Source organism: Lepisosteus platostomus, chromosome 9 (genome assembly GCF_059453375.1).
Source record: "Lepisosteus platostomus isolate fLepPlt1 chromosome 9, fLepPlt1.hap1, whole genome shotgun sequence".
In the NCBI taxonomy this organism is placed as follows: domain Eukaryota; kingdom Metazoa; phylum Chordata; class Actinopteri; order Semionotiformes; family Lepisosteidae; genus Lepisosteus; species Lepisosteus platostomus.
The window spans coordinates 28,381,650-28,408,699 of NC_142619.1; the positions used below are offsets into that span (position 1 = coordinate 28,381,650).

Genomic DNA, 27,050 nt, shown 5'->3' on the forward strand with positions numbered 1-27,050 from the left:
CTGTGCATAGTAGACATTATAAATCATAATACTGAATACCACAACTAAGTAACTAAGTTGGAGAAAAACAAATCTTCAAATGTTATTTTTCCCCCTGAAAAAAAAACTACTTAATTCCAGAGGAAAAAAGGTTGTAGGCGTGATATCTTGTTTCATGTCCAGTGCTTTCAGAGACATTTGAAGGTAAAGGAACCTCTTTCTCTTACATAATATAAAATTGCACAACGCAATTATACCTCCTACATAATGTGAAATTGCAAATTCAGAGTTCCCCAGCTGCTTGGCAATGAAGCTGTTCAATGGCCTGCTACTTCTAGACGACAAAATAAAAATTCAATTATGGAAGAACTTTTTACAGACTTTTAAAAGACAGGAAAACATCTGATCCCATTTCTTTCTGGATTTGAAGGGCAAAACAACACATTGTGACGCAAGCATGTCTGCAGGCTGTTTTTTAAGACAAGAACTAGCAGTATCTCCGGAAATGCACAACAAAAGCGCACGCCATGAGCCCTGACACAGCAGTCTGTGACAGTCTGCTAAGCTAAGAGACCCCCAAACTCACAATCATCATCATCGCGACTGCAACAATGTACTGGACTGTCAGCATCCCAGCAAGCTGCGCGACTGTCGCAGCTCTTTCAAAACAGTCCACTGGCATTCCAGCAACACCCTCAAAACCTCAGATGATACAATGGCGACATGCAATTTAATACCACTGGGTGTAGAAACCACTATTTTCCCCCCCATAAGGGTTCACTGTATAGTGTACAGTAATCCCTCATTCCTGATTCCTGTGCTTTCCCCCCTGGCGCCCGGTCTGCAGCTCTCAGCGGTGCCGGTGTCGTCGCCAGCGAGTGGTGGCGGGGGCATCGCCATCCTCTCACGGGGCCACGAACTTCTCGGCAAGCTGCCTTCCAGGAAAGCGCTTCCCCTGCGCATTCCACTAACAGCAGAAGCCCCAGCCTGTTTCATCAGCTTTCCGTTTCTCAAGAACTTCTACCAGCAACCCACTCCTTTCAGAAAGGAATACATTTTCCATTTTCCACAGCCGAAAAACACCCCAGGCCCTCAAGCCTTTCCGTAAACACTGGAATCGTTTAGGCAAGTTTGAACTCTGCAATGTTTAACACCAATCCATGCAACTGTAATTACAGCAGAAATGCAACTCTCTCTCTTCTGTCTCTTTATTGGTTTATTCCACCAATTACATGTTTTCATGACATCCCGGTTCCTGTGCTACATAAACACTCCCATGGGCCACGTGTCAGGATAGAAGAGTGAAGAGGTCTCATCTCTCTGAGAAACGAGGACAGGACAGAAGAGTAGTGGACAGAATCACTGCAAGGGGGCATCGCTTCATTCCAAGGACTATTTCTCCTCATTTACTGAAAGGACAAACTACATGGACTATGTATGGGCTCCACAGCAGCCCCAAGTATAATGGGTCACTTAACTCAGAAGGCTAGCACCTTTACTTGCTACTTGCATTCTGTCTCGGTTCTGTCCTGAAATGAGCCTCGATAACAAAACCTCTTTGGATACACCTCACAAGAAAATCTAAAAGTATTTATTAATTGCTAACAAAAACCGGCCTCCAAAGAATTTGCGTCTTAAGAAATATGGGGCTTCTTTCAAATGTTCAAAATAGGCATGCAGATTATTGTTAGTTAACGGAGTCTGACAAATACACAGGTTACTTACACACCTTTGACGCTCAAATTGTCTTTTGTTTGCTTTTTTGTTGATCAATAACCTACAGCACTGTGCATGATTGTACAGGCGTGTTCACCGAAAACGAGCTGTAGCAATCAAAATCGCCATGCTGCTAGGAACCTATGTTCAACGCTCTAGGCACAGACTGCATTAAGCGCAACACAGATCACCCTGTCAGAAACCGGCAACTGCAAACACTGAAGAAGACTTCCTGATGTCTTTAGTTTCTTTTTGCTAAATTGTTTTTGCACGTTTAAACAAACCTGCAACACACCTTCTCAAGCCTCTCATCGATATCAGTGTGCGCGCTCGTGCGGAAAGGCTCAGTACTCGACTTGGAGAGAAAACAAGGGGGAAAAAAACCCTCCCTTTACTCCAGGTTCTCGAGACACTATTGTCGAGGTGCTCTGGTCCTGTACCTGCGTTTTCTGCCAGTACTCCTGAAATCCTCTGCTGGCACAGGGATGACAAGTCTCTGAACATTTCTCAAGTACTCGGCCGGGACCATTCAGGCTGTGAATGTGGGGACACGCGATTCCCACAAAGGATCACACAAGTCACAATTATTCGGGAGAAAAAGACCTGGTGAGAAGTGAAAGCGTATACGGAGGCTCATCAGCTCAGAGAAGACTCACCCTATACTCTTATTCGGAGTATTTTACACTCCCCTCTATTCAGTCTGTAGATCTATAGACTATAATGAGAAACAAACAAACGGTGGACAGCGAAATGTGTATTTTTAAGCAAGACATCAGACTTTACAGAAACTATGTTAAATGGAGGACTTCGATATTTTAAGCCTGGACATTAAAAATTCGCCATCTGGAATTTGTGCCTGCGGTGTAAGGCTGAATAATGGTTGTTCATATGTAAAATGGTTTTGTTTTGTTCCCTAAAATAAAATGTAAAAAAAGAAAAATGGGCCGTCTGCTTAAAAACAGGTTAAATAAAATCGACCCGATAGAGCCTTTTTTCAGGTAGACTCCACAGACGCAGAGCTGGATGGGAGAATTATCCTCACCCCAAGCATACACAGTTCCTCAAGGAATAGACGAATTAGGGTTTAATTAGCATGTGCTCGCTGCTCAAGACAACTGCGAAAGGGATCCCAAGACCTGTGCAGCCCAACTTGTTCAGAATCTGAAAGCGATGTCAGGACTATGCTGTGCATCCCCACATTAGTGCAGCACCAACTTGTTTTTCCTTGTTTCGTTGCTTTCTCAGGGTTTAACCAATCTGGACAAGGTATGCTTATGACTGCCTGCATTCCCAGTGGAATCCCTCAGGTGTGACTGCATCTGGATAATGTTTGCACTACACAAGTCCTTTGGCAAAGGATCTGAAAAACTAAACATACAATTCAACCTCAAAGAACAAATATAAGAACCGAATTAGTTCATCTTTCACTAGGGTAGTAATACCATCCAAAGACTCCACTGAACCCATGTTCTCTTCGAGCCATAACATTTTTCCTTCCTGCAGTACATAATAGCACTTTAGAACTGAGTGCACTGATGTAAAGTAACTCCTTCAAATATTTTTTTTGCCTTTATGAAACCAGGAATACCCCTTGTCGAAACATACTGCAGTTTGGTTTGTGCCCCGCGATTAAATAGAAGATGATTAACACTCCTCCACAAAGTAATGTTCATGTTTTTCTGCACACACACGTCTTGGGCAATCTACTGGTTGAAAGATACAGGATTTCAGGAACAGCAATTATTTGTGAAAAAACTGCTCAAAATGAATCCCGTCTGATGAATTGAGTTGCAACAACAACTGTACAGCTGTATAATTTTAGACAGTCTCAATGTACTGCCCATTTTTTTCATTTTTAGCTTTATCCATAAACCCTGGAAGATATATATTAGATATATATTATTTTACTGTGGGGGTACTCTACCGGATTGAAAACAATCTACACCACTTTTAGACATTAGGAATTATTACTCATTAATAAAATTAGCCTTTTTTGAATAAATCCAGAATCGACATTTTGTTTGTGCTTCTAGTTGATGGAACCCCACAGCCGCACACAGGAGAGAACGAGGAAGTATGGGCGCTCCTCCAAGCCGCTTGGGATGGGATCAGAGGCGCACCCCTCACCCATCGGCGCTGTTTACCGAGAGCCGGGAGAGCCCTGGTCAGGTCCCCCCATGTCCACACTGCCTGCACCCCAACAACTGTGCCTTCCCACTTGTGGAATCTGCTCACTGTCAGCTATCGTGCTCGAACCCTCGACGCCCGGGATCACACTGCTCAAGACGCCCTCTGACGAGTGCCGGTACTTCTTCAGTAAGGACTTCAGCACGTTCTACCCTGGTTTGATGATGGAACTCTTGAAATTCTTGTAAGACAGTGGTTTTTCAGCGGTAACGGACATAATTACGGACATAAAAGGTCCGTAAGAAATAGGCTAGCAGCGTGGAAGGGAAAAGCAGTCTAAAAAGGGTTAACCACTTTGATCAACAATTACCACAGAAGCAGCCCTGGCTCCACAGTAATAATCCCTATGCTACAGCGCATAGTTTCATAATTAATGTAGATACTGGCTACTCTCCTAGAAAATATGCACCTTTTTTTTTTCTCTTCTCTGGAATATTTCATCCAACAAAAACAGTGGACCTATGTGTTAAATTTGGCAATAGAAATACATCATGGTTCTCAGGTAGGACATCGCTGATCTCTGTTCTTTGTGGGAACTGAAAGGACCAAGATAGGTAGCAATTTGGCATGATTCAGAGCACTTCACAGGCAAAGAGCTCATACTTAAAGAGGTCCTTATTTTCCCCAGCTTGCCAGCCTGATAAAGAGCTAGTTAAGATAGCTATATAGATAACAGTTCTCAACCAGAGAGGCACCCATCTTTAAAATAAACAACCCACCTTGTAAGAGCATGCTATCTAAAACAAACTAAAAGCTCTTTGAAATGAAGAGCCCCTGCAGCAGACATTCTTCGCCGTATTCCTGCTGCGGTGCTGTTCTTGGGCAGCCGGATTGCCGCGCGTCAGGAAAAGGCACAATATCGGGGCACAGAGCCAGGCCCCAGCCTCTGAGGGAGCGCTCTACATGAGCACAACTGATTCTGTGTAAGAACAGAAGCGCCAATGAGTGGCACCCGTGCCCAGAACCCCTCCCTCTCTCCTACAATACTGACCTGAGATTTAGGGTCAGCGTTCGCTCTGCGGGAAGGAGCCGTGAACTTCCAAGTCCAATGACACCAACAGGGAAATTTATCTTCCATGTCTGCTTTCAAACCCTTTGTTTTGTAAAGCACATAGTTGCCTCTAGCAAATATGTAGTTGCTGCTCATAAATACATACCCTTGATTGAAGTCTGGCCACACCTCCATCTACGTACACCCACACACGAGTTTCACCCAGATTGCAACAGCTTAGATAAACCTCTCAACCATGTCAATAACCTGAGACAGGCGCGTGCACAAAAACAGAGCAGAATGGATTTGTTTGTGCTCGTATGTTTAAATGAAAAATAATGGCTCCTGATGGTATGGAAAACAAAGCTCTTAATAAATAAACAATGTCAAACGGGGGTAGGTAGCAGAAGTGGGTTATTAAGGATGTAACCCTATCTGACTGTGACCACATTTTGCTGTAAACATTTGCCGTCTTGATTATTCGACAGTTTCATATTTCAAATAAGTTCATTTGACTGACGTCATGCTATACAGAACTACATAAAATTATGATCCTCAAATCCGAAACAGGGAAAGGTTTGTATTCACAAGCGTTCCAAGAGACAGAATCCTTCCTGCTGCTTGGGAGCGGAAAGGAAAGTCCTTCGCAAAACAAAACCAAAAACAAATTTGTGGAGATGATTTTCCTACTCCTGTACAAAAAAAAAGTTTGAAATATAAAACATGAAAACAGACTCAATACATAGACAACAACCAAATGAAAATTATCGAAATACTTCAAAGAAGTCTGGAACTCGCACCAACAAATCATGTGCTCTGAAAAATAAATAAATAAATCAAGCTCTTGCGGAAATCGCAGTTCAACGATCATACATACAGTAACTCAGTATCATATATACATTAACCTTGCGATTGCTTAAATGTAACTTAAAAAGTACAGTAAGAGGATGGACAGGGAAGAGGGATTGAGGTGCTCCAGGGATTAGCAAAAATCCCAAAGGGAATCACTGCAGCCAAGCCTTGCGCTGTAATGTACTGTAGGTACTGACGTTAGGGTGGTGAGAGCGATAAAAAGCATCATTTCCCAGGAATAAAGTAGCACTGCCCAGTGACTCAAGTCAAGTCAGTGAAGAGCATTTCAAGCTGCCTGTCTCCGTGTCCACACCCAGATTCCCTTGCCTCTCCAGACCTGCATCAGGAGTTTACTAGGAGAGCTGGCTGCTGTTAAAATAGCTTTAGTCTCCTAGTAGGCCCTTTTATTCAATTACTGATACTCTACAGGGGAATCCATCATAACCCAAAAACGCAAAAATACAGACACTGACGGCTGGTGGTAAGACAGCTCCAACAACTCAACAAAAACAATCGATAACGGCAGTACTGCCTCACAGATTAAAGTGTTTTTGCTTTACTTTCCTTTCAGACTGCATACGTTTCTGCTTGCTCCATCAAACACTCTGTTGGTGCCGATTCACACCTGATATACTGTAGCTAGACGCCGCAGACTTACCCAAAATCTGAAGGGCGACTCTGCCACTGAGACAGACGGATGATTTAAAACTAAAGAATATTTTACACAGTGATCTTCAGTCCATCCCCTCTTATTACAACAGGGGCTCCTAATCCCAGCCTTGAAGGTGGACAGGGAAGCAGCCCCAGACCTGTAGGGAAGGACTAAACTGGCCGGTGTAGGCTTTATTCAGACTGCTCAAAGCCTTTCACAAGGTCCCTAGCTGCTGATAAATGAAAGAACCTAGAATGCCCCTTCTTGTTTCGGACTTTAAATCGGGGTCTTGGAATGATGACGCTCCAGCGAGAAAACGTACAGGGGTGGCCAGTGAGCATCTTGACAATATTTTCTATGAGGCTCACAAGGCTCTCCAAGACAGAAACGGAGGACTCTACTGCATCTGGCTAAGAGAGACACCTGCCTCCCCCTCCCCAGACGCCTGCATCCCAGAGCCAGCCGAGCGCAGGGATAAAACAGGCCAGTAAAGGACACCGGCCACCTGCGCCAACCCCATACCCAGAACACTCGACTGCCCCCCCACCCCTTCCGGAAGCCAAAAACCCATCCGAGCTCCGAAAACGGCAAGACTGCTTCGCTGAAGATGTTAACCATCAAGGGCTGGCGACTGCTTTGCTTGCCAGCGCAAACGTTCCGCAACCAACTCCACTCAGGAACTCTGCGAACTGCCGAACCGGTGAAGTGCTTGGACTTGAGGCCCGAAACAACTAGCCACACAAAAGGGAGCCGGGATGACCGGAGACGGGGCGGGCGGCGAGCGCGGGCCGGGGCTCGAATCGCTGCCGGGTCGCCGACCGCACGAGCCCAGCCGCCGGCCCCGGCGCCAAGCCACGCCGCGCTCCGTCGGGCGGGAAAGCGCGATTCCTCGATCCGGGCGGACGAAGAAGGCCAGCCCCCTGCATCGTTGACAATCCAACTCTCCGTTGGCTACAGCTGGGAGATCCCCCCCGCGGTGGTCCCAGGTTGGAGCGGGCATACCGGCATGGCCGAGCGCAGAAACCCGGAAGGTGAATATGGCCCCCGGGCTGTCAGGTCTTGATAAGAAAATAAGGTCAGTTAACTCATTTAACTTAAAAACTAATTTAAGTCAAATTAAGAGCGCGAGCTGAACAAGACAAGACTTTCAATTTTTCAGCCTTTTTATCCGAGCAAGCGATTCTTTGGAATAGTGTATGATACGGGAAAGGAATCTAACAAAACTGGCTACATAATGACATTTAGACAATCGATCACTTCAAGCAAAAACCAGCTCTTCCTTATTTTACTTTGTAATCAGTACAATAGAACCTTTCATTAAAAACTGCGTTTAAAATATTATAGCCCGGCCAGAACCATCCTCAATATTCCACTGCAATAACCAAATCTTCAAAAAATTATCCAGTATGCCACATATTTCAGGTCAAGCCCAGAACATAAGAAGGGAGTGATTCTATAATTTTTGAGGATAAATGTTTCTTCATAGTTGCAAGATGTTACAGTTTTTCCCCAAGAAACTTGCTTCCTAAAATACATCTCGATTCTCCTTCTAAAAGTATGGTCAAGAAACGCCATCTTCAGCCGACTGGAAGAGACATACAGCTTTTTGGAAGTATGATAATGAAAAACATTTAACACTGCAGATAAAATATTTTTCCTGATTTTGTAAACTGACAAACCTGCAATTAGGAGTCCAATACTAAGAACATTAGCAAGCAAAACCTTTAAACTTCTGTAAGCAGAAATGTTACCACCATCTACCTGGATACTGTCAGACATAAGAAGCGAAGCAAGATGTGCCAAGACAAAAAGGTTGTTGCTATACGAGGTGTTGGTGGAACAGCAGGTGGCGTTCCTCCCTGTGGCCCACGATTCTTAAAAAAAAAACAATGCCCTGGTACAGAGGCGGGCAAGATTATGCTGTATGAGACGCCATCCTTCAGATGAGATGTTATCATCTCAACTACTTGGCCATTATGCGTCCCACAGCAACGTTAGACTCACTGTATAGAAGCAGAGGATCGGGGGAGTCTGGAGCAAGCTGCCTAGCCATGTTGTCACAGCCGATGCCTTGGCTTCTGCGGTTAGCCTCTCACTTCCAAAAGGGCTAGATGGGCTGAAGGGCCTCCTCTTGTGCATAATCTCCCTGGAGAGAGAGAGACTCTGCTGTGTCCTGGCTGTGTTCTGCCCTGGGCTTGAACTGTCTGGCTGACCTACAATTCAGCTGGTGAAGCAATTCCTCACCTTTCCACCTGGTCTGCTGCGAGAGATGAAGAGAGTCCCCCTGTATGTAAAGCACTTCCAGATCTTTTGGGACGAGCAGTAGGGTATAAAGCAAATTGCAAAGAGAAATTTTAAGCAGGTTGCCAGAGCTAAGAACTGTTGGGATCAGTAAGCTACTAAAAGCTGCACGGCAGATAGGGCCAAACGCCCTTCTCTCACTTCCAACATTTCTTACGATGCCATTTATTATAAGCGTGTGGCATTATATAGGATTACTTCATTTTTGGGCATGATTGCATTCGCATTGTCAATGTTTCGCAATGTGGTTCTGTATTTTTTTTAAAGCTTTTAAGAAAGTTATCTTTTGTAGTGTGTGCGTGTCTGTGTCTGTCCTGCGATAGACTGTTGTCCCGGCTCAGACGTACCCTGCCTTGCACCGCTGCCTGCTGGGAGAAGCTCCCACTCACTCCCCTGCGCCCCTGTACTGGATGAGTGGTTAGAAAAGTGATTAAGTGAAGACTTGTGTCTTTCACCACCTCCTACATTAGAAAAGGCCATCTCTGTGTGAGGGTTAAACAAATTCACCTACGGGCCACGAATAGTTTTGGTCACCGCAAATATCAACGTATGAAACTATAAGAAGTTGTCTTTTATGAAATTTCAAATTACTACTGATAAAACTGCCCACTTTATCAGTTGTGCAGTTTTTAATTAACTCTGCTCTCAGTCATTGCTGATACCAGTTTATTGAACTTAAAATAAAAACGTCTGACAAGCAACTTTTGGCGAGACGTTTTCATTTCTAATTGGTTAACAAGTTTAGGAATTTAGCAAGGAGCCAGGACTAAGCAAAACAGAAAAGCAAGACAGGACTGGGGGAAGAGGGGAGGGGCAGGGTTTATGCAGTTCATTTTGAAGTTTATTTGCAAAACATTTCTGAGCTAGAGAACTCAACTAAAACATGGGTAAAATAAGTTTTTTTTTGCAAAATTCTGTCAATGCAACAAAAAAGAGAACGTTACTATTTTTCTTTCATCATCCAATTTCCTTGCAAAAGGTTGGTTTTCAAGTGTTATTGGAAAACAGGGTCTGTTACATTTTCATAAGATCTTCGGTATTCTTACTGACTGAATGACAATGGTTACACAAAACACTACAAAAGAAATTAATTGCAACAAACTGTAACCCGTTAAAAACTGTAGCTACTGTTGGAGAAGAAAGGCACAATTATTTAACCATTATTACAATTATTAAATAATTATTCAATTATTCAACAATTATTTCAGACACAAGAATTAAAGGTGACAGGAAGGATATTGTTGATCTTCCTCTGTATTAATGATCATATTGCACTTTTCTTTTGTAACTCCTGCTTCCTGGCCAAATTTCCCATTGGCCCTTACCAATCATGGCCTCCTAATAATGAATTGGCTACATTACTCTCTGCTTTCCTCCCCACTGATAGCTATTGTGTGGTGAGCGTTCTGGCGCACTATGGCTGCCGTCACATCATCCTGGTGGGTCTGCACACTGGTGGTGGTGGAGGGGAGTCCCCATTACCTGTAAAGCGCTTTGAGTGGAGTGTCCAGAAAAAAAGCGCTATACAAGTGTAAGCAATTATCATTAATCAAATTCTTAATAAAAACAGTTGTGTAGATGGTTAGGACTAGCGAATAAAATCTAAAACCACTACATGTTAAATACCTTTCTCTCAGAAAGTACTGTTGATCACAGTCTGCTACTGCAGTGTAGATCACTTGATCTCAGTTTCGGTTCACTCAAAAGATCACTCAGGATGTTCTTAAATTCAGCTCTTGGAAATAACTTTCATATCACCCAATCACAAATGATAAAATCATACAATGTTTTTATATGTAGTAGAGGTTCAATAGCCAGGCCACGTGTTTAAGAGCTGCTGTCGTTTTTGTGTTCCGATGAGAATGTGCATAGACCTCCTACGGACTGAGAAATACAGGTCTACTAGATGTCGTACCATATTGAGCTCTAGCAGTGACAAACTTCTTTAATGCGAGATTGAAATCCTCCCCTGCATCCTAGATTACAACCTGTCATAACGGTAGTGCATACGTAGCTCATTTTCACTTGGGTGGTAGAACAAGGCACTTTTCATAATCTTTCTGGTTTATTAAAAGTAAGAATGTAAGTCTACATCAAGAAGTGATAAAAGTCAGCACTAAACTAAGCACCCAGCAGTTCCTGTAGCCCCAGCGTGCTGCTCCTGTAGTGTTTTTTACTACATCAGCTCAGGCCAGAGCCAACGGGACTCATACCACTACCAGCGTTTTCCCAGGAAGGATCCGCTGAATGTCATGTACAGAGGAACTCTGAACAACAGAGAAGACACCCTGCTACGGACCATTTACAAATCGAGAACTTGAAGGGGCCCTGACACAGCATGCACAATCAACAAACATCTCTACCAACAAGGCAACAAAAACCCACACAGGCCCTTTTCTTAAAAGCAGTTTACCTAGACTGAACGCAAAACAATCCAAAAGCATTATTCCAAACCAGTAGATGAATAAGTGGGTTTGAAAGCTTTTATCATATGCTTGCAATTACCAGCAGGTGAGGTTACAGGGGGCACTTGCGAGCTTGGGCTGCAGACGAGGCAGAGAAAGGGTCTATTGATGCTGTGTAGATGGCGCACATTTCACAACTGTTACCTCTAAAGGGAAGGGGTGTGTGTGTGTGTGTGTGTGAAAAAAGGCATTTAAACAAGGGGGAACACGGCACAGAATGCTGCCCTAACAGAGCAACCTAAAAGGACATCTCACGCTGCTCTGCACATCTCTCCTCAGCGGCCGCCTCTGTGGACAGACAGGACTGACAGCACTTCGCCGCGCGTGTGAGAGCCTTGTAAATCACTCTCGTTACCTCTGAGCCACGAGGGTGTGAATGTTGTGGAGGCCTCGACTGTGGTTGCCCCAAAGGTTCGCAGTTTTTTTTTTTGTGCCCGTACACCGCCAGCCCAATCTGACTCACTGTGTTTCGCATGTGGGGAGCTATGCCGTGTCACTGGAGGTCACTTGAATGTTGTTTTACGGTTTTAAGGGGTTTTTAATTATGTAATTACACTACTGGAAAATGTGAGTCAGGAACGGGCTTTTAACTGCAACCGGAGCTGTAGGAATCTAAATTAAAAAGACACTTATAAGCATCTGAACTGATTTGCTGTTGTTTTTTTACACTTCAGAAAAAGTATCTCGGAATCATTTATGCCAACTGTGTGGTAGACGATAAATTAGCACAACATTTCACGGTTTATGAAGTGATATTCCACGCAGAAAATACATTTTCACTTGCAGTCACTGCCGTGTTTCTGAGCCGCCAATTGAAACACCAAATTAAAACAAAAACACTCAACAAAACGGACGCCATCATGATTTAACAAATGAATCTCACTTATACATTAGTTACTGATTGGTTGTCCTGCTAAAACACTGTACTTTAGCATGAAGACAAACACGGAAAGATCTTTGTATAAAAGACAGTCTTCATCAGCTACATCAATTTGCAAAACATGTATGTACAGCTTAGAAGGGAGTTAGTTTCTTGTACAAAAGTCCAAACATGAAGGGACAGATAAGTCAGCAATCAAAAAGTACATTTCTCCCAAATTATTCATGGCCCCCTGTCTAAAATGCACAGATACAAGAGGTCAGAATGCAGACAGGATCAATAACCCAGCACTAGGCTGAGGTTCTAAGGTCCCCTGAACAGAAATGAGACCAACAGCAGGTTAGTTTTATGCTATAAGGATCCACAATAAGATGCATTCTCAGAAACACTCAGTTAGGAAAGTGTACAAATAATGCATCTCCATTAGTTGGTTGCTCTTGTTGTTCCAAACTGCCTCACAAACAGTTGTTAATCATATTTCCCAGATTTTTTCCTTTACAGAGCTACAGATAGTACCCACTAAATATTTTTATTACTGCTTTAATAATGTGCCCATCTGCCTTCAAAGGTGAGGTAAACCTGTACCGTTTACACGAGTATAAAGTCATTCAGTAACTTGATAGGATCTCTTTAACTCGGTGGCAACACAAAGTTGAGGTGTTTTCTAAACAGGAATAGACAGGTTAGGGATGATTTGCTTTTGTAGAATAGATTTCTATTTTACAAACAGGGGCAACGTATAAATGCAGACAAGCTGTTTAAAATTCTAGATTTATGCAAACTATTCAATACATTTTTCCTAATTTATGCATACCATAAATTTACATATTTCAGTAAAATCAGAATTTCCCAAAAAAGCTTCTGGCAAACAATTCCACTTTGGCTTGAGACAAATGTTCAGTACTCATGTGAAACTTGAAGTCTTGTCTAAAAGGCGCATTAATAAGCAACGACAACTCTCCCAGAGAGTGTATGAGCCGCTTAAAAAGTATTTGTAAGCTCAGTCACACCAAATCAAAGGGAAGGTTCAGGTTATGATACTTCTGAAGATATTTTGATTTCTCTGCTCTTAATTAAGTTTAATCTCCTTCAACATGATTTCCTACTGTAATTCAGTGGGCAAGCGCTGACAATCTGCAGACCAAAAACAGCTTGGACATTCAGCACTTAGGGGGGAGGAAACAGACAGCAAAGGTCAGTTCTGAGGCTCATTGAGGGTTAAGAATGTCTGAGGTGTCTAAAAAATTATTTTTAAAAAACAGTGGGAGAGGTTTACTGTGCATGCAAATACATGAAATATGTAAACGCGGTGGTAGATGGTATTATAAACATTAACTGGGTGGGGGGGGGAGGGAATTTCTACACACAGATTGGGAAACCGGTGTACTAACCACACACAAGCTCCAGCACAGAGAATTGGATTTTGCGCGAACCGCCTACACAGTCCTCTTTGAGCGTGTGATTAGGAGGGCTGATGCATGAACACACAAAATTCCTTCCCCCAGCTCACACTAACAGCTTGCCCTCTCCGCTGCATTCTTCTTCAAACAGGCCCCGTCGCCCTGGCAACCCAGCGCTCCTATTATGGCCAGCTGGTCTTTTGAAAGCAGCCTCAGCTAGCGTCTGAACTTTTGTTTTACTTCAAACAGGGAAAAGAGTTTACTTTAACTCCCACACCATTTTCATACGAAACGGACAGAGGCCCAGCCACAGCACAGCCAGGGTTATAGACAGCAACATGACAGGAGCACTGCAAGAAAGAGAGAGCACGCAACAGACAGAGGAGAGAGAGAAAGCGGAGGAATGCCTTTTAAAAACAAAATAATGCCTAATATTCACATACCTTCTGCAACACGGGGAAAAACTGTCATATCAAACTAATTTGACCAATTAATAAACCGCTTGCTTCCATGAGCCAGCAGTGTAATGAGCCGGATTTTCTGTAATGAGAAACTTTAGTGAATACTGCACAAGAGGCCAAGAACATATACAGATAACTTCAGTCCTGATTATTGCAGTTACAGCTTAATGAAGTGAAAAAATGTGAAAAGACTGACTTTGTCATTAATAAAGCCAGGCGTGCTTTCTGTTTTGCTAAAAACATTGCTTTCCTACTGACAATGTTCTCATGATTCCATCCCAACTACATTTATTTGCTATGAATACTATTTTGTGTATAACTGAAGTATAAAGTGATGAAAATGTTCATATCATCCCCTTACTGCAATAGAAATGCGCATTTCAGGCCAGTCACACACATACACACAACAGTTAAGACAAAATCAGCCAAGTTTTAAAAAACAAAGCATAAAACTCTCTCCAAACGAAGAGAATCACAGCCTTCCATTTGCCTTGAATGCTTCTGTATTACATAACCAAGATTCGCACCTACAGTAATTGCCAGGGCATGAATAATAATGTGCTGCTTTTCTTCGCTGTTAAAAGGGTGATGTTTTGTTTGCTGCAGTCGTTCTTATCACAACCAAAGAATAAAAAGAGGTCTGAGGACTGTCAGATACCAGTTTGATTCACATGAACGTCTACACTAAAGACCACTTATGAAGTCTTTTAACATTAAAATGGAGTGAATTAATAATTACTGCTTTAGCACTCTACACACTGCATAACGAGCAAAACCAGCAACTAAAACATGTATAGAAAGAATCTTCGATGTTTCATCTCATACAAATAAGAAGCAGTTGGACTGTCATACAACAAAGAAAACCTGCAATGAGGGTGAATGAATTCAAACAAATACTTAAGACAGTTCTCCTCTCCTGCCTTAAATATAATTCAGCAATCAAGAGAAACAGCTCCAACATCCTTTCACACTGCTCCAATAGATAATCTCCACAAACAGAAAGTGTCCCCCTATTGGGGAATGATAGATTTCCAATGCCTGTTTTGTTCCTAAATAAATACAAGCAATGATATTGAAAACCACCACAGACTGGAGTGGCTCCATGGGATCTGGGGTCTCTTTCTTGAATGTTTTGAAAAAAGACTGAGCTTCGGACACATTTTACATTCTGCGATTACTTTCCTCATGGATTTCAACTCTAAACATATCTCAACTAGAAATCCGCAAAAAGGCATAGGCAATTTTGATCCGTTTGTTCTTTGTATGTTTGTTTACTTTTCTTTGTTTCTTTTTGGTGCTTTACGCATTGCGTATTGCATATTTTTTTAGGATTCTTAGCTTTTCTTAGTCTTGGTAGAATTTTTAAATGTTCTTATATACAATACCTTAAAAAATAACCCTAGACAACACGGGTGGAGTGTCAATATAGCAAAAAAGGGGCCTGATCGCAAAAGACTAGCTTGAGCAATGGCATGCGTTTAGCATCTAAACTGACTAAGTTCAACCGCATGGTTGACATTAATAACTCTGAACAAAAGACACAGTTTGTTGTTTCCACGGCTCTCGGACACCCCTACAGAAGAGTGGCGAGGGGGCAGGTTTCTTTACTATTGTTAATGGCATCTCACTGTGGAGCTACTGGAGACAGCAAGCCCTTTCTGCATTCAGCGATAGGACAGCCCGAGGCTGAAGCATCTTTCAGCTACAAGACTAAAGTCCTTTTGTTTTACAAATACAGACATCAAGCACAGAAGAATAGAGCTATTAATGCCGAGAATGTGCTGGCAGCACTGCTGGCTAAACATTTTCTACTGCTCTGACAGCGCCAGCACACAGGACCGTCCGTTTGTGAGGGGAAGGGCGCCCGAACTGCGATCGCAAGATTCCTGGACAACGTTCCCCGACCCGGGCTCGAGTCTGTTATGGGACGAACAAGACACCGCAAGCGCAGACTTACCCCCTCCGAGGACGGGCAGCTTTCAGTGTTTCAGTGCCTCCAGATATTTCACTCGCTTTCTCGAAAATTCAATTAAACTTTCAATTCAATTTACTAACAATCACCATAACGTGATTTCCAAGTATGACGAACACGTTAAAGGACCCTGTTCATTCTGTGAGTGTCCGCAACCCCTGTCTGGAGAATTATAATAAAAAAGGCCAGTCTGAGATTTTGCTGCATTTGGAAAACGCCTCAAGCCTATGGGAATAAGGAGAAGCGAGCACTTTTTCCTTGGGAATTCAATAATTCATCTGATCAGGGAGACGGTGATGTCCCGGCTTCGTTTAGCGTCCTCCTACCCAGAAACTGCTGGAACACAGGTAAGAGGTCTTAAGGAACAAAAACAGGAGGCAAATCTTTCCACAAAGAGTTGTAGGAGTCTGAATCGAGCAACCCAGCCAGGTCTCTGAACTGGAGTCCTTGAGATCCTGGAAGACATCCTCAGATCCATCAGCGACCAACAACCAAATGATCATGACTGGCCAAGCTGCCTCCTTCATCCATGTGTATCTTGTCTTACTTTTTATTTGGTCTGTGATGACACGATGACTACATTTACATCTACACTCTTCCCGATAAGTGTGCAATGCAGGGCTTTCTATTGAGCCTTATATTTTAACCTGGCTGCTCGTCTAAGCTCATCCGTGCACGCTGCCATCCGTACCCTTTGGAATTCTGGGATGCGTCACCAGTACATAAACGTCAAAGGCTAAACACGAGGCCACAAAGGAAGGGTGGGATTCGAGCGCCGAGTGAGTTCCACTCCCTACCACCTGCTCACAATCACTCCTTTTAGAAACAATTAAAGGAAAAGCCAGCTAGCATCCAAACTACCCAAGACTAAACAATAATGCTCACAACCAGCAACGGGATGCGGAACAAAAAAAAAACACCAAAATAAGTGGGCAAATACAGATTTCTATTAGAATCAATGCATTATTGCCAGAGTATTGGGGTGGGAAAAACCATGTATTTTAAGAAAAACTACCTTGAAATTCAGCAAAGCCTGGCATTAAATTGTAAAGTAACTAATGGAAGAAATTCAAAATTATCAACCACAGTCAAGTGGTTTTGAAAGTCCTTAATTCCACACACAGTGCGCTGCCCTGGAAAGGAGTCGTGCATTCTCACTCACCTGTAAACCTGGCTGACCTGCTAAGGCCTGTGGGTTTTTACAGAGCAGCAGACGCTGAACTGCTGTGAAAATTAACTCCTGTTCTTAATTTACTTATTCGAGGTTTTCAAGAGGTTTACAATGAGTTTTAATAAAGCTGATTCCCAACCACTGTGTCTGCCACAGTTAAGGAGCCAGAGCCCTATATACAGTTCCTCCGTCACTTGAATGCATATCACCAGGCTGTGAAGTCCTGTTCGCAGTCATTCCCTATAGACAGCTGTGGGGATCACAAACATCTTCTCATGTCCAAGAACTTTAACACAAGGGTGTTTTACGCTTCAGGTGTATAATCATAAAGTTGCATGCAAGTTGTGGAAAATGAAATGTTATTAAAACACAATACATTCTGGGGTCACATCTGAAGATTTTCAAAGCTTTTGGAATCAAAAGTAAAAAATTGCTCGCCCATATTCTGAAAAATCTTTTGAACATCTAGGAAAGACAATGGAAAATAAATCCCTTTAGAGATCTGCACAAAAATCGTACAGCACAGCACAGGGGTCTGAAGTTCATTTTGTTATGACTACTAAATCTATATCATACAAGATATTTCATTGTGTAAACCAATGTACCATTTTTCTAATGACATCACTCAATTACTCACGTCACATTCATTTTTTCACTTTTATGGGGATCACAACAATGCATACACCCTGCAGCTCAGTGCAAAACCAAAACCCAATAAATAAAATGGATGAGACCAACATAATATCTTCAGGGTTCAGCAAAGATGGATTTTGATTTAATTTGTTTGAATACTCAGTCTCTGTATACTTTATGCAAGAGACGATTAAGACTACAAAGGGACCTGATTCAAGTGTTCAAAATCCTTAAAAATTGACAGTCCAGCCAGTGGACTTCTTCAGATTAAACAGATGAACTAGACAGCACTAGTGGAAACAAAGTGGAAGATCATTTCAAACGGAGAACTGAGGAGGCACTTCTTCACCCAGAGCGCTGTGGGAGTCTAGAACAAACTACTCAGCCATGTTGTTGACACTCATACCATACTAGCTCCAGTCAAGCAGTAGCTGGATGAGATCCTTGGATCAATTCACATGACCAAACGGGAGAGACCAGCCTCCCCTCATTGGTCTTGTAACATCTATCAAATATCTGTCAAATTATTTTCTGGAGGTCTCAGTGTTCAATGACCAGGAATACTGTTGCTATACAGCATTTCTTTGCCCCTTTTGTTTTATACAGGCAGTTTATGGAGCAAATCACAAGCCTGTCTGCTTCCAAACAGGTGAACATATTACTGTCAGGCGCATGTATCCACGACAACAAGAGGTGCTAAAAACACGCATAAGACAAGTGAGCCTAATTAAACAGCTACTGCTGGTAAAGATGAGAGACAAAACCAGTTACTCAAGATGACACCGCCCTCATTAGGCTCTCAGACTGTGCTGCCTTCGCTGCCCCGAGGCTACAAGAACGCTGAGCTTCAGAGAACACCGACTCGTCGGCACGTCGCAGGAAAACTTGTCCTGTGCTTCCAGCTCTCAGGCGAGCAGCAGCGTTTTCTGAATCTGCACTTCGGCACTTCTAAAACAATCGCAGACAGAGCTGGGCAGATCTGGACACAAAACTGCACGCCCTGAACAAAGGGTTAAAGAACAAATTGAACAGATGGATTCGGAAGGTAACCCAACCGGAGTAACTTCTATTCATTTTTTTTTATTCCTTCACCAATTCCAAAATAATTTCAAGATTCATTACTCCCCTGCTGAAAGAAGCTTCATTTTCAGCATTGTTAAAATAGGCAATGCTCTCCCAGGAAGAGCTGGATTTTGTCCTCTTGAATCGGAGTCAAGGTAGTCAATGTCCAGAATTCAGTCACTACTTAATAACCCTCAAACCCCACGTTCAAGGTCAGAAGTAAAGCGCAATGAAACCTCTCGTTTTCTGCTCTCATCCTTTTCTCATCAGCATTCATTCCTGTTATTATCACCAGTAAACAGGCACGAATCCCTGCATTTCAAATCTACAACCAGGTTCTTCTTCCTTGTTACTTAGCTGCTGTCTTCATTCTGAAAACTGGACAGACCATTACACAGAAGCTCAGTTCTGTATTCACATTCATTTCTGTACAGAGCCTCAAAGTTTTTATGTTATACAGACACCATCCACGTCCAACAGGCAAATTTAAAATTTGAATCCCTTTCATGCAATGGTTCTGATTTTCACTGATCTAAAGCACAATTTCGCTTCACAAAAACCCAGCGTTCTCTGATGCGTTTGCTGAATGCTGGGCGCGTATTATCATTGTGGAATAATACTCAATAATCACAGCTTATAACGTACCTTCACCCTTGCTGCAATCAGAGAGCGATTCTGTCTCAGTCTTTGAGACCAGACTCTGCACTGCAAAGACATTTGCCTCACATCTCACTCATGGAAGGGGCAACGACCCAAACTGGTCACAATGCATTTCAAGCAGGCAAACAAAGGCCATTAACATGCATGTTTTTACCCCCACCCACTTCACTTCTGAAAGAAAAGTAACTTTTGCAAACAGCAGAAGCAATTGCAGCAGTTGTACACTGCATGTTTGCAAATATACTGTGTATATATATTATAAAAACCTCCAAACTAGCAAAACTACTGAATTGAATAGGTGGACAAAAAACATTTAATGACAGCAATTTCTCAAATGCTGTCTCTGTCACCGTGTGCGACATGTCGGTCAGTGGCTGCGTGAAGGAGTGGACAGGAGGGTTAAAATACCAGGTGGTAAAACCCAACTGTATAGAAGTACAAATGTAAAGTGTTTTGGGTAAAAGCGCAAGAGAAATAATGTAAACGTGCATTGTAATAAAAGCCTTGAGACTGATCAGACTAATTAAAAAAAGCTTACCTCTGGATCATCTACAAATACACTCTGCAGTTCTGCTTAGGACTGACTTTTCACTTCCAGCTGTGTGTGGGGGTAATAAGGAGACTAACACCTCTTGAAACACTCAATTAAAGCCACACAAAGGTAATATGTAACGTGGGTGTGCTCTTTTCTTTAGGGTTCACAGTTAGTTATAGTTAAGATCAGTCAGAAATAAAAAGAAGATGAGAGCGGGCCGCGAGCCGGAAGAGAGCGGGCCTCATGCCGGAAGGGGCGAGAGGAGAGCTGGAAGGGGCGAGAGGAGAGCCGGGAGAGAGCGGGCCGCGTGCCGGAGAGACGAGAGGAGAGCCGGGAGAGAGCGGGCCGCGTGCCGGAGAGACAAGAGGAGAGCCGGGAGAGAGCGGGCCGCGTGCCGGAGAGACGAGAGGAGAGCCGGGAGAGAGCGTGCCGCGTGCCGGAGAGACGAGAGGAGAGCCGGGAGAGAGCTGGAAGAGAAGAGAGGAGAGCCGGGAGAGAGCGGGCCGCGTGCCGGAGAGACAAGAGGAGAGCCGGGAGAGAGCTGGAAGAGAAGAGAGGAGAGCCGGGAGAGAGCGGGCCTCGTGCCGGAGAGACAAGAGGAGAGCCGGGAGAGAGCGGGCCGCGTGCCGGAAGTGCACTGGCCGTGGTTGTGGTTCAGTTGCATGCTCAATGGACAACAGCTTGGTTTGCCGGAGGTGAGCATCCATGCGCATCACTCACCCAAGCAAAGCTTTGCTGCCAGATAGCCGAGCCTTAAAACAAGCAGTGATTTTACAAACTAGATGGAAAAAAAACATTTCCACATCTAAAATAAAAAACAGGCAAATAAACTTTCAGCAGCACTGCATTTCCAAGTGATATTAAGTCACAAGGAATACAGCCAAAGAGTAAAACGAAATCAGTTTTCTTTGCACGGCTTTTGTCAATAAACTATGCAAAAATTTAAAGTGTCAGGATGCATTACCACAACATCCAGAACTCCACAGTGTTTTCTGTAACCACATGGGATTGGTCATACGTCAAATGCACACTGCAACTAGAAAGCTATTATTTTGGTCAGAAGGACCATTACTTTTTATTGCTCAGAGAGAGCACCGTCCAAATCAGAAAGCATTTCTGAATACAGTTATTATACTAAACAGGAGATGATATCCATTCAGCTCTTGTTCAAATCAACTTTTACCTTCAAGTCTCATTCCCCAAGAAAGTATAATCTGTATTTGAGATTTAATAACTATTATAGGCATACCTGGTAATATAGCAGCAAAAATGGCTGAGTGATTATAGGCCTATCCAGAAATACTTCAGCGAATTCACACGAAAGGGAAACAAAATGAATAGTACATTACATATTGTAGGAGCCGCTTCAAAAATTAAGTAAGGCTCAACATTAGGTGGGTTACCACCACCTTTTCCATTTGAGAAATTCTCTCAGTGCTGTCCTTTCTGAAGTTTACCTTTAAAAATGTTGGATGCCTAAAGCATTCTTTTGCCCTGTTCACTGCAAAATCCGATTCCGTTTCAGCTAGTTGCAGTTCATACACTTTTTAATGATGAGGATTACTAATCATCAATGCTCTGAATACATTTAATCAAACCGGAGGGCGGGTCACAGGCGAAGTGAGTTTTAATTTACTTAATGCACATGGCAGCTGCCACAGTTTACTATAAATTCAATTTGCAGTTCAGCATTTTTAATATTGAGAGAAAAGACCATGATAAGGGTGCAGCTATATGAAATGCTTAATTCCTTAAGAAGCCTGTGTACAATAATGCTTAACAATCCTCTGAGATGTATACATGCCGTTTGGCAGGAGACCTATGGAATTTAGCAAGCGACACCTGTAGTATCTGAACATATTCAGCCCATCACAGGTCATTTATTAGGCATTGAGAACAGGCGTGATTACGTTCAGATTACTGTAACACGGCTGCTGTTGGTATCAACTCTGAACCTCTAACCAAAGAAACATTCCATCACATCGGGCATAATAGCTCGATGTCTAGTAAAACCTGTTGACATCAAATAATTCAAAGAAAATCTTGAAAAAATTTTTAGACTAGCGAATAAACCACTTTGAACTTTGAGCCACATGTAATTCTTAGAGGACTTTTTTTTATTATTCGATGAAGCAGATATAATGTTCCCCTCCCTGTACGGACAGGAGAAGAGGGCATTCCGGTATTAACGGCTGTCCGTTACATTGCCAATGAGTATTTCAAGCTCACAAAAACCACTTTTAAACAAGGCAAAAATTATATCAGAAGTAAACCAAGGTTTTTTGGAATGGAAATCAACTACTGGAAGCTCGTTCGTTATATCCTGGAGGACCCTGGGTCTCCATGACATGCCAAGAGCTATGGGTGTCGATCTGTGAACCATCAGCATTATCGCCCAGTAGTGCCGAGATCCTTTCCGTGCGGATCTGACTTCCTGGTGTGGACGTCTCATGCTTGTGTGCTTGAGAATTTTCCAGGAGCAAACTCGCCGGCATTGTAACAGCTGGGATAATATGATGACTTCACCTTGGATTAATGTATTCAATGTCTTACGGACCAGTTCTACTGTATCACTTCAGTGCATGAACTCAAAGCTTCACCATATTTTTTTTTAAATTCACTATACAGTAATGTTTACAAAATCATCAAAGCCATCCATCACTGTATTTGAAATTCAGTTTCATGTGTTTGGCCAGTGTATTGGCTGCAGATTGCAAATCAACATCGCTGATGTCCCTATTGTGGGCAAAAACCCCCTTTACCAGATTTGGCCTGTTATTTTTTCTCAGAGCAAATTGTAGCCAAGCCGATACCAACACCAGAAGACCAACCATAACCGATACCAGCTCAGTAAAGAAAGAATCTGCAGTTGTAGCTCTGTTAGCAGAATTTGTGGTATGTGCTGCACACACTGCATTCCCTGAACAACTGTCCCTCGGTCGTGTAAGTTTTGAAATCACAGGATTTGACAAGGCTTAGCAGGCATAACTCAGCCTCTAACATGCAGTCGCCCCCATCCTTCCTAGACTGCTACAGATGTTACACAAGCTCGAAACAAACACACGATTACTTCTCCGCTGCAGATCAAACTGGGTGTCCAGGACTGCACAGCAGTGTACAGCTGGTGCTGCCAAACATCTGAGCTCAGTTGCTTTGAACGCAAAATATAAAGTCATTTCAATTTCAAAAGCCACAGGAAAAACAGTGCTTTTCCAGATCTCTCATGCGCATCCCAAGGCTGTGGATTCAAACGGATGTTGTATCCTTGAGCAAAGAAGATTTATCAATTGCACTGCTTCGGCAACAAGCCCAGCTAGACAACTGGGTACAAATGTGAGCTGCTTGTGGATTAAAGTGCAGGCCAAAGAAAATAATTTTGGAATCATGCAGTAGGTGCAAGGTACAGTGCCAAAAAATACTTATGGGTAGATGTATTTATTGGTTATGAAAAGTAAAACAACTGAGTCCCAAAAAAGTATATTTTCTTCTCCTTTCAACCATTAGCAGCAGATGTTTTTACTTTTGATAACTACTGCATTTTTTTAATTATATTTATAAACATCCAAGAAGCATCTTTGAAAACATTTGAATGATTTCTATGAATACTAACATATAACATTATGAATATAATCCTACATTCTAGTTTCTTAAAACCAATTTTTGGTCACCTTGGAAGCTAAGTTCTCATTTTTGAATTTGTTTATACCATTTTAAATTTCCAAACGCATGCGCGAGCAACCTGGCATCATCTTCTTGCTGAACTCTAAATGCATAATCCTAGTCAGGAGCCTATTCTGCAGGAAGATGTACATCACTCCTTCAACATGACCCCACTTGATTGGTCTCTAAGCACTCCAGGGACAACTAACCACAAACAAATACCATACTCTAATTTTTAAATATTAACCCAAGTCATCTTTAATGTTGAGATTCATTACAAACAAAACCTTTCCCTGTCACATGGTTAAAACGTAATTAAAAAACAGTATATTTTAAATCTTTCCTACTGTATAAAATTCTACAATTCTATTGTATAAAATTCTGTTAACTTGCCGTACAGAACAATAATACAGTAATCCCACAGATACCTTATCATTGATTTACTATGACATTCACAGTACAAGCAGGCAGTACTGTGGCTTGGCTCCAGTATCGTGGCTTCGCTCACTGCTTTAGTAGATCTTTCTGTGCAGACCTTCCCCTTACATTTCCAGTCACAGGTGGAACAGAGCCACGGCGGCGGCTCACTGGGCCAAATGGGCTCATCCTGGTTTCACTAGCATTAAGCAGACATGAAAGCATGCAACGCCAGCCACCACCCCTGGCCGAGACACTGCAAGCGCTTTGAAGAAACTTGCAAAAAGAAGCTAAAAGACAAACTTCTCTGGCTCTCTTTCAAAGTCACCGAGCTTTCCTCTTGCAGCCCAATCAGCCAGCAGTATAGGCAACCCGGCCTGTCCGGCATTTTATACACGAGCCTAAGCATGAGGGGATATTGCTGGCTCAATTAAAACATAAGCCACACTTGTGAGGAAGCTCTTGCTTCCAGACTCCTCGGGTTCCTCGCTTACCCGGCTGTTTCTGTTCTTCGTCCACTTACCTGTATGTCAGGAGTGAGCAAACCCTTGGTAGGCCTGTATCCATGAGTGAGTGCAACTGGCACCAGGACAGGATGGAGAAAACTGCAGCAGCAACACACCGCAGAGAGATTTCTTCCCCGACAAAAGCATTTCTTACAAAAGTGGGTTTGCCCGCCCATCCCATCTCATTAAACTGAACGTTACACCAAATCGCCGTACAAAGCCCTTGCAGCAAAGTTTAATTATTGAGCTTGTCAGCATTACTCTATGTTTGGGCTTGCTAGTAATCATATTTTTTTCCACCCATGCAATAATTACAAAAACTAGCTCACCCTGCAAATCATTAAGATTCTCTGCATTTTTTGCCACATGTATCATCGGTTAACGCGTTTACAAGGTAATAATGTGTTGGTTATTTATCGATAATTAGCTGTAAACCTCTTGAAATGGTTCTCTTAATACATCAAAGGAAGTGGTGAAGTTAGCAAAAAGAAGACTGTAGCAGCTGGCAGATTGTTATGATACTAAGCTAATTAGAAGAGTCAATCCAACAACTAAGAAAAGCTCATTTGCGCCATATTTCTTCTAATTACTTATAGCGCCTTTATGCTGGAGTTGCCTACAACTGCAAAACACCTACCAAGCACTTAAAAAGTCACTTGCTCCAACAGAAACAGAAGACTCTGTAATGCCAATTTTCGCTTCTGCTTTTAGTTTGACCACCAGGAAACAATACACTCCTTTCACTGAAAAAGTTCCTTCTGCAAAAACACACTTCCATTTCATGCACATGGTCTTCAGGGGCATTCCAGTTAAATTTCCTTGTGCCAAAAGAGGCACAATGACAGTTGCTTGCGATTCGCCAAAAGATTTGCGATGGAACCACAAGGCAAATACGTGTGACTACAACATATACTCTCAGTACTTAATGATCTCGAGCTCTGAAGAGTAGAGCATTACAAAACAAACATTTTAATTAGATTTTAGATTTCAAGTTGGCTTCCTGCATGGGGGGAAAAAAAAAAGCAGTGCGATTTCCAAATCCACAGGAAAAAGCAGAGAAGTGTCTGACCTCAAGCTCTGCTTCACTTCAATTTCGGCTGTGTAATTACGTCCTCAGCACTGCAAAGAACAACAAATACAGAGCTGTTTGCTTGGCTGCTTTTAGTCAAACCAGTGCCCTGTGATAAGAAAAACGTCTGCTAAAATTCTTATAAATATATTATTTGTTAGCTATTATTTACCAAGAAGGATGTACTCTGACTAATGCTTGCCCTGAATGAGAGGCACAGCGAGTTTCAAGCGAGTTTCCTCAGCATGTTTCACCAAGGCTGTGCGCCTCCCTTCACTTCCACTCAAGAAGCCAGAGAATCTCTTCTTGGACCGGAGAGGCATGAAAACCTTTCGCCTGCAGATAGCCAGTGCAGGCAGGCAGACTCAACTAACAGAGACATCAAAACCCTGGTGACTCAGATGTGATTCAGCCACTGGCATTAGCATGTTTATCATGCCCTGACAGTCTTGTTTGGCTGTCTGTGGGCGGCTGGTAGCAACAGGTCATTGCCGTTTCTTCAGCACACTGCAAGCCAGAGACAGAGCAGTGTAACAGCCTTCTCCAGGTCTAAAAGACTGTGCAACACAACATTACAGAAAGTAAACATTTGTACTACATTTTTAACAGAATTCAGAGCTTTTTTATACAATGATTGAGAAAGTATACAATTCACTTATGGGTCAGACTGATCCATTTTTTTTTAAAAAGGGGGCTTGAATAATTAATGAAATCAAAATCTCCCCCACCACATACGCTGAAATCCAGCAAAAATATTGATATTTCATCAAAAACATTTCTTTCGAAAACATCGCTTCAGAGATTAAAAGAGAAAGCCCTACGAAATTCTAGAAAAGTCGTGGAGATTCAAGATTGCTACTCTACACTAGAGCAGTATTGATTTAGACTAGGCATGGCTTAGGCATCACTTCTGACCAATTCGAAAAGCGCAGCGATGATTCAGTTCAGACATACCCATTTGCCCATCTAAACCTTTCCAAGGTTATGAACACAAACCTTTCCACTGTCCTGCAAACTGTGAAGTGCCACGGCAGAAGACCATTTAACTTTAAAGGTGATGGTGAAGCAAACTGACAATCTTTAGATTTTGGCAATTGTAAGCAAACGCAATATCATTAAGCAAAAGGATAATGATCCTTCCATGCATCACTTGTTTGTTTGTTTTTTTACTTACGACAGCGCTTATCTTCTGAAGTTCAAAACCTAGTACCAGTAGTTTGGTCCGCGAGTGTGAGATTCTGGTCCTGTCTTTTATCCATCCACATTCGGAGCCTTTATATTTGAAATCAACGACGAAAGCTTACCTGTTCAAACAGCCCTCTGAATACACTTCCTCACTTAGCCTGTTCCTCACTAGGAAAGCCAGAATATCTTTCAATACCTAAAAGCCCACATTCTTTCCAAACCCCTGGGATACGCCCCAATCTTGACATTTTTAAATGACTGGCATTCCAAGCCTCTCGTGCTGGAAGAGATGGATT

General features: G+C 42.6%; 1 protein-coding gene across 3 annotated transcripts in view; it reads right to left on the reverse strand.

The window, feature by feature from the left end:
* frs2a (fibroblast growth factor receptor substrate 2a) overlaps positions 1-27,050 on the reverse strand; it is a 50,007-nt gene that overhangs the window by 9,932 nt on the left and 13,025 nt on the right. The window contains exon 1 of one of the 3 annotated variants that reach the window (XM_088644587.1): positions 24,518-24,689. The exons of 1 other annotated variant lie outside the window; for it this stretch is intronic. The gene's annotated coding sequence lies outside the window, so the exon portion shown is untranslated. Of the gene's footprint in view, positions 1-4,873; positions 5,021-24,517; positions 24,690-27,050 lie in introns of those variants that run through there. One more of the 3 variants, XM_088644586.1, reaches the window with a different exon arrangement.